Here is a 10,926-nt window from a genome sequence, read left to right as displayed (position 1 = left end):
AAGAACCTTAGAAATGCGGAAGTGGAAAAACTTATTAGGTCACTGACTCCAGCCTGCTACCAGGGTAGGATTTGTGTTCTCAGCAGTACTTTTCTAGTGTTTTCTCCAGTCTTGTTTAAAATGTGCTCAATAATGAGGCTTTCACTACCTTTCTTAGGAGTCTGCTTCACAGCTTAATACACTTCATTGGCAGGAAACCTTCCTGCTATTCTGCCTAAATTGTCCCTTTCTTACACTAGTAAGAGTATTCGTATCACTACTAATCATGCATCCTTGAATCACCCTAAATAATTCCAATAACTAGTATTATCGAATAGTGCTAGGACAGACTAATGGTAGATAACGGATATTAGCATACATACTACTTTATAATTAGATTTGGAAGGTTTAGATTTTTATTGGTAATTGTCAGTGAGCATCGATTTTACCACACACATGAACAATCAAAAATATTTTCACTGATAATAATAAACGTTTATACCTGGGCAAAGTAAGAAAAATGCTGCTTTCGATTTAGATTTTTGAATTAGGATTGTTACAAATGGATTAGTGAATAGTAAAAACAAGTATGATTTATTGATGTAAGGATGTTTACTTAGTATATTTTAAAATGTGATGTGGACAATGTGTTTTAATGGTTTATAAAATTTTAACTTTTTGAATCGCAGCATCTACTGTCTGACCAACCTCCCATAATTTTCCACAACTGTGAAAATTTAAATTGATAAATATCTAAAAAATGCTTCGAAATAAACATCCACAGTAGCTGATGAAATTATTTAAAAAAAATCAAATTCTGCCAACCCTAAATATAATTTATTACTCAAGAAACTCATCTTAAAACCTGGTCCATTAAAAAAATTACCATAAGACCAGGGCTTTCAGGCTGGGACAGTTTGAATGAGGGTGATTTAAAAAAATCAAATCCTGAGAGAAATTGTAAAACTAATTGAAACACACTCAGGGAAACCCTTTTAACTTGAGGTTTCAGAGTAGCAGCCGTGTTAGTCTGAACCAGCTAAAAGAATAGAAGGACTTCTGGCACCTTAGAGACGAACAAATTTATTTGAGCATAAGCTTTCGTGGGCTACTTGAATGAGGGAGATGTAAAATGAATACCCAATGAGGGATCTCCCGCGTGGTTAAATTTAGCTGGTCCATAGGGAACTTATAAAACTGACTTCTATGATCAAACTGATTGTCTTTGATTTAAAAACCATTGTCATAATTAATATGGGCCCAGATTCTACTGCCAATAGGATTTGTGCTTGATGAGGACTGCAGAATAGGGCCCTATATGAATGACAATTATGCAGGGAGAAAGAATTTAAATGTGTGAAAGGCATCTTGATATAGGCCAAATTCTGCTTGTGGCTGCACATTGGGGGATGCGATTTACTTGAGCTTCATGCTCACAGCTGAAAGAATGACTGCAGCTTCCACAGAAGTCAGTGGGAGTTATGGGCACTCAGCACCCCACAGAATCAGGCTCTTTGTTGCCATGGCCACAGGTACCTACTGAGGTCAGGTCTAGCACTGATAGCAAAGGTGGGCAGGCTGACCCATCTGCTTCCAGCCCTCAGATTGGAAAGTTCCCCTCAGGATTTTACCTCAAGTTTTCTCATTTTAATGCACAGATCTCACCCTTGTGAATTGTTACTGTGATTGTAGTAGGATTTGAGCCTTTGTTTATGAATGTTCTGTGATCATGTAATTAATGATCTGTAATTAAGTGATCGTTATTGAAAATTCTCCCCCTCTCTTTATGGATAATGGAATAGTCCAAGAAATTCTCCTCAGAGGCAACTCTCAGCATAACCCCTTTTTCTGCCTCATAAGGGCAGACTGGGAACGAAATGCTTTGGGTCTCATTGGCCCAGAGTCTCCAAGAGCCTAAATATCTTTGAGGATTTGGGCCTAGCAATCCCTGTACATGGGGAAGTACAGGAACTAAATGCAATACTCATTTCATTGGCTTGGCATCCCCAAGCTGTTTTGCAGTGTTGCCAACCCCAAACATCCAAAAATCATGAGTAGGGTCTTTCCAAAATCACTAAGTGGCTTAAAAATAATGAGATTTAAAACATTGAGCCCTTTTTGCTTTCTGGCTTTTGAACCATTAGGATGCACTTGGGTCCCACTTGTAAACTTTTCTCTGCAATGTGATAGGGTCAGGCCGGATGGCTACAGGAGAGTAATAGAAAGCAGATATATTAGCCCCAGGCTAAGGAGGTCCCTTTTCCCTGGGTAAAGTAACAGGGAAGGTTCCAGAACAATCAGGAACCTTCTGGAGACAATTAAGACAGGCTGATTAGAACAACCTGCAGCCAATCAAGAAGCTGCTAGAATCAATTAAGGCAGGCTAATCAGGGCACCTGGGTTTTAAAAAGGAGCTCACTTCAGTTTGTGGTGTGCGTGTGAGGAGCTGGGAGCAAGAGGCACTAGGAGCTGAGAGTGAGAACGCGGACAGTCGGAGGACTGAGATGTACAAGCATTACCAGACACCAGGAGGAAGGTCCTATGGTGAGGATAAAGAGGGTGTTGGGAGGGGGCCATGGGGAAGTAGCCCAGGGAGTTGTAGCTGTCACACAGCTGTTCCAGGAGGCACTCTAGACAGCTGCATTCCACAGGGCCCTGGGCTGGAACCCAGCGTAGGGGCCGGGCCCGGGTTCCTCCCAAATCCTCCCAACTCCTGGTCAGACACAGGATGAGTCGACCTGGACTGTGAATTCAGAAAAACGGCCAAGCTGAGGGCTGCCGTGAAGCTCCAAGGCGAGCAAATCCGCCAATAAGCACAAGACCCACCAAGGTAGAGCAGGAACTTTGTCACAGCAACCATGAGGGCTAGAAATTTATTTATTTATTTACTTACTTACTTGCTTATTTAAGAAAACTGTGATTTTCATGACATCACAGAACTCCAGGGGCTGAGACTTAAAGGAAAACACCAAATAGTGTGAGGCTTGCGATTAAATCGTGAGACTTGGTAACACTGCTACAGGCAAAGTATGGGATTAGCTCCCATCTTGGGGGGAAGTAAGAGTGTCTGCTATTTTGATATTTAAAATCTCTTGAGGCATTCAGATACTACAGTGAAGAGTGTGTGAAAACCCTAGATAAATAGACAGGCCTGTTCCTAATAACAAATAGTGAAGGGTGGTTTGTTTGTTAAGAGTTCTTTTGTTGACCACAGCACCTGAAGCCTTAATGTCTTTAGGAAGCTGGGTTTGCATGAGGGGTAACATCCTTAATACACTAAATATTACCTTGTATGCTGAGCTTGTTGGTTAAGATGTTATATTTTCAAATACAGGATTTCATAAAGTGTTATGAAAAATATCCTTGCCAGCAAGTTAAAGAAGTATGGATTGGACGAATGGACTATAAGGTGGATAGAAAGCTGGCCAGATTGTCGGGCTCAATGGGTAGTGATCAATGGCTCGATGTCTAATTGACAGCCGGTATCAAGCAGAGTGCCCTAGAGGCCGGTTCTGAGACCGGTTTTGTTCAACATCTTCATTAATGATTTGGATGATGGGATGGATTGCACCCTCAGCAAGTTCGTGGATGACACTAAGCTGGGGGGAGAGGTAGATATGCTAGAGGGTAGGGATAGGGTCCAAAGTGACCTAGACAATTTGGAGGATTGGGCCAAAAGAAATCTGATGAGGTTCAACAAGGATAAGAGAAGAGTCCCGCACTTAGGACGGAAGAATCCCATGCACTGCTACAGGCTGGGGCCCGACTGGCTAAGCAGCAGTTCTGCAGAAAAGGACCTGGGGATTACAGTGGACAAGAAGCTGCATATGAGTCAACAGTGTGCCCTTGTTGCCAAGAAAGCTAACGGCATTTTGGGCTGCATTGGAAAGAGCGTTGCCAGCAGATCGAGGGAAGTGATTATTCCCCTCTTTTCGGCACCGGTGAGGCCACATCTGGAGTATTGTGTCCAGTTTTGGTCCCCCCACTATAGAAAGGATGTGGACAAATTGGAGAGAGTCCACTGAAGGGCAACAAAAATGATTAGGGGGCTGGTGCACATGACTTACAAGGAGAGGCTGAGGGAACTGGGATTATTTAGTTGCAGAACAGAAGGGTGAGGGGGGATTTGATAGCAGCCTTCAACTCTCTGAAAGGGGGGTTCGAAAGAGGATGGAGCTAGGCTTTTTCTCAGTGGTGGCAGACGACAGAAGAAGGAGCAATGGTCTCAAGTTGCAATGGGGGAGGTATAGGTTGGATATTAGGAAAAACTATTTCACTAGGAGGGTAGTGAAGCACTGGAATGGATTACCTAGGAAGTTGGTGGAATCTCCATCCTTAGAGGTTTTTAAGGCCCAGCTTGACAAAGCCCTGGCTGGCATGATTTAGTTGGGGTTGGTCCTGATTTGAGGAGGGGATTAGACTAGATGAGCTCCTGAGGTCTCTTCTAACCCTAATCTTCTATGATTCTATGATTTAGAAGACAGTCAGGAAGATCTGCCACCATCCCTTCTCAAACCTAGATATTCAGTAAACTCCTAGCAATGAGTGAATTTTGTAGGTCTCTGGAACACTCTGAATCATATAAGAAACATGTAGAATACATTTAAATCAATCAGTCTACAGTATGGACAGAAACTATCTCTTTGGCTTCCTCCTCAATGAATGTGTTTAATTTAAAATGCCTGTTTTCATTGCACAACATTTCTAACTGAAAGGGAACTCTGTCAAGACCAATTGATTAATGTTAAAATAATGCATATTAGAAATAGCAGGTCCTGATACTTTGCACACAGACTAGTTTTACAGCAGTGTAATACTATTAATTTCATTGGAGTTACTCCTTAGTTACATTGGTGTAAATGGGTTTAGAAGTGGGCCTTGTGCCTTAAGCCATTTTTCTCGCTCAATTATTTTATTTCATGCTTGGAAATATATGGGGCTTTTTTTGGCATGTTATCACGGATTGGAGTATGCAGCTTCATTAAACCAACTAAAGTGGCTATTTATTTATTTGTGTTGTTGATTTCATTTTTTAATACCTCCATCCTACTTCCCCCCCTATCTTGTTAGCCTATTTCCCGCTTTGTACCCATTACTTCCCCTCTCGGCACATTGTTTGCAGCGAGTTCAACACTGTTGCTATGGCACTGAAGAATATCTAGGGCATGTTTTTTCCCTGATCTTATCATATAAATTACTTGTCTGATAATACAAAGGAGTACAGTAGATTTGTTAAGTATGAAGGTTTGACCTCTGATGACAAAATCTGATAGCAGGAGTCTTTGATTGCCTTGCTGGAAAGCCAAACCATAAATCCAAACATTCCTGTACTTTAGAGTGTTGAAAATATGTACCTGAAGTTTGAGTTGCAAGACAATTCAGACTGTGTCCAGGAATGAATTTCTCACAGAATAGCCCCTGGTAGATGGGACAGTGTGGGATGCCAGTATCAAATTGGCATTCTGGAGTGCAATCCAAACCAGTGAGGTGCTGTGTCACCCCTGCCCTACAACCTTGGGTGCCTCACAATGTTTTGCTGTTGTAGCTTCTCCTTATTCTCACAGATAATGTGGAGCACACAGCAAGCAGTAATAACCATGGGAATTTTGGTTTTGCTGAGTCAGTAAACTGTGCCAGCATGCTTTTAAATGCCCAAATGCACATTCTACCACCATTCTGCACTTGCTCAGCCTATAGTTGAACAGCTCCTGACTACTCTCCAGGGTGCCTGTGTATGGCTTCATGAGCCATGGGATTAATGGGTAGGCTGGGTCCCCAAAGATCACTATAGGCATTTCAACATCCCCAGTGGTTATTTTCTGGTCTAGAAAGTCAGTCCCTTGCTGCAGCTGTTCATACAGACCAGAGTTCCTGAAGATGCAAGCGTCATGTACCTTTCCTGGCCATGCCACGTTGATGTTGGTGAAACGTCCCTTGTGATCCACCAGTGCTTGCAGCACCATTGCCTTGGTGCTCCGGTGCCAAGATAGGGATATGTGTTCCATCTATCGCCCCACCACAGTTAGGGAACCCCATTGCAGCAAAGCCATCCACTAAGACCTGCACATTTCCCAGAGTCACTGTGGACGCACTCTGCGACTTAATGCACTTAGTGGGGACACACACAATTGACTGTATAAAATCGCTTCCTGCTTCTGCTAGGACTGACTTACTCTCTTAGTCATTCTAGTCAGTCGCACCATTTTTTGAGCAAAATTCTTTATAGGTCTGGATTTCTGGAACAGCCTACCTTATTGTCTTGCTATCTCATTTCAACTCTCAGCTGAAGCATACTGTGTGATATATTTTGTAGTCTAGTTTCACATTATGTGGTGACCTCCATTTCCTTGGGAAAATCAGTGTAACTACATCAATCTATATCAGCTGAGGACCTGACCCTTACTTTTTTGTACACATGGGTAGCAAAAGGTAGTGTGGTCAGTTTGTGGACCCAAAAAACCCCTATAATATTGTTCAAAGTTTTGTGCCCAGGTATAGTTGTAAAATGAGCTTTAAGAAGTGAATACAGTACTTAATCTTTGTTCATATAGACCAAAGCATACATGACAAGACACATGAGAAGTTGTGATGGTGCCCCCCATAAGGCTTTATGGAAATATAGTTATGAATGTATATATGACATAACTAGAATGTGTTTTATGCTATACATGCCATATAACATATCTCTGTAAAGGTTATGATTTACGGAATCTATTAATCCTATTTGTATGCATGTATCATTTTTGTATTCAAAGTTATGAATATTGGCTGCATACTTGTTTGATTCTGAGTAGGTTTTAGCGAAGCAGTTGGTCAGCTTTCTGAAAAAAGACTATTCTCAGTAAGTGCCCAATCAAGAAGCCCTTAAGCCAACAATGAACTCGGAGATGCCAGTCCACATGTGGGCTTTCCCAGGAATGTGGCTTCGCTGGTAAGGAACTCAGTCATGCATGGACATGTGACTTGCCCAGGTGACTCCAAAACTCCATTTTGTAGGTGGACTTTGCATAGAAGAGACAAGGGGGTCTCCACCCACAAGACAGAGTCTATTTAAAACCCTGGGAGACCCCTCCATTTTGTCTTCAGCTGGCTAAAGAGAGCGCCTCTCCGCCCCCAAGGATACCTGAAAGAAACTGGAACAAAGGACAGTAACTACAGGGGGTGTGAGTGACTGCTGAACCCAGACTAGAAGGAGATTAGTCTATAAAAGAAAGCTTACTGGAACTGGTGAGGTTTTATCTATATTCAGTTTGATTAGTCATAGACGTGCGTGTTCTATTCTATTTTGTTTGGTAATTCACTTTGTTCTGTCTGTTACTACTTGGAACTACTTAAATCCTACTTTCGGTATTTAATAAAATCATTTTTGACTTATTAATTAACCCAGAGTATGTATTAATACCTGGAAAGGGGGGGGGAGCGCAAACAGCTGTGCATATCTCTCTGTCAGTGTTATAGAGGGTGAACAATTTATGAGTTTACCCTGTATAAGCTTTGGACCCCATTGGGAGTTGCGCATCTGAGTGTTAAAGACAGGAACAGTTCTGTGAGCTGCTTTCAGTTAAGCCTACAGCTGTTAGGGGATGTGGTTCAGATCTGGGTCTGGGTTTGCAGCAGGCTAGCGGGTCTGGCTCAAACCAGGCAGGGCACTGAAGTCCTAAGATGACAGGGCAGGAAAAGAAGTAGTCTTGGCACATCAGGTGGAAATTCCCAGGGGGGTTTCTGTGATCCAACCCATCACAGAAGTCTCTCCTGAGGTTTTTAGATACTGTAATGCTTGGACTGAAGAGAGAAATTTCCTTTTTGCATATGAAGAGATATTAGGACAAGGAGAGCACTGGAAGCATCACGCTTTTAAATATCTTCCCACTGCTCTAATCCTTTGCATGCTAGTTAAAAATCCATGCAGACTGATATTGTTGCTCAAATGTCAGGTTATAATCTGGATTGCCCATCACAGCACTGGAAATATTAATACTTCACTAGGAGCCAGCTGCTATTTTTTTATGAGCAAACTGCACATTCCTTAGGAAACAAACACTATCAAAGGCAGGGTGATCTTAGGGGGTTGTATTTAAGCAATGTTCGCAAAGGTCGGTGATGTGAATATGACATGAGGATAGGATTTATCCCAGCACGAAGCACACCTTTTGCTCCACCTAAAATGGGGAAAAAACCAGCAGTGAAGGACACAAGATAAATACTTGTGCAGGAGTTGGTAAAGGTGTCTTTAGCATAATTATAATAATGCAGAGGTGACTGCCCCACAAGGGAAGGTGATGGGGGCAGCATGATCTTATGGAGTATGCTGAGAGAGATGGTCTTGTGGCTATCCCTCTGGGCTTACTGACTCTTTCCCATCCAATGCTCTCATGAAACACCAGAACTGAACATCCATGGTACAAGCTGTTGCAGTTCTCAGTGGCAAGGAGATGACAATTTCCCTGTGACCTCTCCATTATAAATATACTAGCCAATTTTGACTGATACTTGCGTTGTTTCCAGATGTGGAGGGAGATAGGATGAATATGACTTAATAAAGTATTAAAGAAAATTAGCTCGTGTGGTTCTTTTTTAAAAATGGGCTGGAATGCTCAGTACCTTCCATGCTTAAGCCCTAATTGAAAAGTACGGCTTAGTATGAATTCTGTGAGTTGGGGTGAATTTCAGCCTCAATGCTTAAATACACAAATTTAAAATCATTTGTACTTCAATCACTACATCAGCACTAGGAGTTTCTATAGACTTTATTGTCATTTTCCTTTCAGTTCCAGAGTATAAAAGCATGCAAAAAATAGCCTCTCTCTTAATAGTACATATTTACACTGTAATGGCCACGTGCCATCACAATACAAAGCACATATACTTCATGCTTCAGTTATAGTAGAATACATAGATTGCTATACCTCACACCAAATAGCACAACAGATGTGAATACCAACACAGAACAGGCATATAAATCAGGTACAGAGCAGCAAAATTACGGCACACAGTATCATTGTAGCATTGTATCCTGAAAATTATAATTTATTTAGCTTTTATCATTCTTTTTGAAAACTTTAGTGTTGGAAACACTTTATGGAGAAGGAATGTTGAACGAAGGCGCATGCCTCAGCTTGAGGAAACGCTAAGCTTAAGTGACTTTGATTCAGTGAATGAAGGTTATTCCTGCATAAAAAGCTAGGGATAAATTGCTACTTCCTCTCTTTCCCCCACTCCAGTACATCCAGAGTTCTGAATGAAGCAGATCTTTTGCGTTTTTGTATAGTGTTCTGGACCAGGAAAGAAAATGCTTTCACTTTTTGTTCACAGGACAATTCTGTAAATGGGTTCAGGTGAAAAGCAGAATCTTAGGTAACACATAATGCACTATACAAAAATTCACTAGATGCCTCCAAGCCCTAAGAAATGCTGTAAAATCTGAAATACTGTAAGAGCTAATAATCTTTTTAATTAAAACACAATAAAAGTGCACACAAGCTCTAGCAACTCCACTTTCCTTTTTTTCATTTAGATTAGGATCTAGATGCCCTCTATATGGAGAGATTATTCTCTCTTTCCTTCTGTCTCCTTCTTGTCTCAAATCACTAAAACATTTGGCATTAGCATCAAGGATCAGGAACTGCTGCGTTACACCTGATCAGCATGCAGCAAGGATCTAGGGGTTTGATCCTGCACTGTGTGAAGGACTCTGGCCCAGATCCTGGAAATAACTTAAGCTCATGTTTAACTTAAAATTTGTGAGTAGCCCAACTGATGTCTATATACAACGTGCTCAGTACCTTGCAGGATGGAACCTTAGTTGAATTGGAGAAGTAACATTCTTTGCTGTACAAGTCTTGAAAAGCCATGACACTGAAAGTTTAATTTGCAATCATGTAACAAATGATCTGTCACATACACAACTTGCTGCTCTACATGGGAGACCTGAGATCTATGTGTTATACTGAGACGACCTTCTCTTTCTTGCACATTTTCTATACAGCTCTTTGACTTGCTGATGATGGGGAGAAAGAAGGTGGTCATGGTGTGTGGGGGGAGTTTTTTTTGTGGGGGAGGTAATGGCGGCTTTTACGGAGAGATGGGTATTTGTGAACAATGTCAATACAGCTTTGTTTGATCCTCCTGGACTAATCATGAGAAGAGACGACACATATATTCCTAGACTTTAAAGGATCTCACGTTGCAATTTATCACAAAATGCAAGAAAACAAATTTCAAGTAATATTTTAGGTAGTCATTAGAAGCCCCTGGGAGTTTTGATTTTTTTAAGGACTGCAGAATGTCTAACCTTAACTGTGAGCTGGCTGGTCAAGTAATGAATAGTAAAATCTGTTATGGGGACTTTCTTTCAGTTGCACTACAGGTATTTTGTCTCTGAGAAAGAACTATACCATGCTCTCTCTCCTTATTTTAAGACTCTGTTATATGGAACATTCCCTGATCTATAGATAGTTTGCTTCCCACCTACAGTACCAATTTGCCTAAGTAAAGAATGCTGTTGTAACAGCATTCTCTTTGTTTTGCAGAGATTTCAAGGTGGAGTGCACGTTTAAAAAGCATTTGTCAGAAAATTTTCTACTGAATTCCCACTACAATTTAGATCTCATTTTATTTATGCTGTATGGCTCTTAGACTAAGATAAATAAAGGATTATTTATCCTTGCATCATTAAATTCTTTTCTAGCGTCAGATCCTGCAATGTGCTGAGTTATTTAAACTCCCACTGAAATCAATGGGTGTTGAGGGCACACCATACCTCCCAGGAGGTCCTTGTGGAACAGAAATATGTCACTTACATCCAAATGATATTAAAACTCATAGTAGACCATGTATAGACTCCTTTATATGCTAATATGTACATTTAAATGGTCTCTTCCATAAATTACAGTGCACATTCACATACATGCCTATACAAAAGTGACACACTTCACGTATACAAAAACC

Source organism: Lepidochelys kempii, chromosome 17, assembly GCF_965140265.1.
Source record: "Lepidochelys kempii isolate rLepKem1 chromosome 17, rLepKem1.hap2, whole genome shotgun sequence".
Taxonomy (NCBI): domain Eukaryota; kingdom Metazoa; phylum Chordata; order Testudines; family Cheloniidae; genus Lepidochelys; species Lepidochelys kempii.
Note: the sequence above shows the minus strand (reverse complement) of the source record.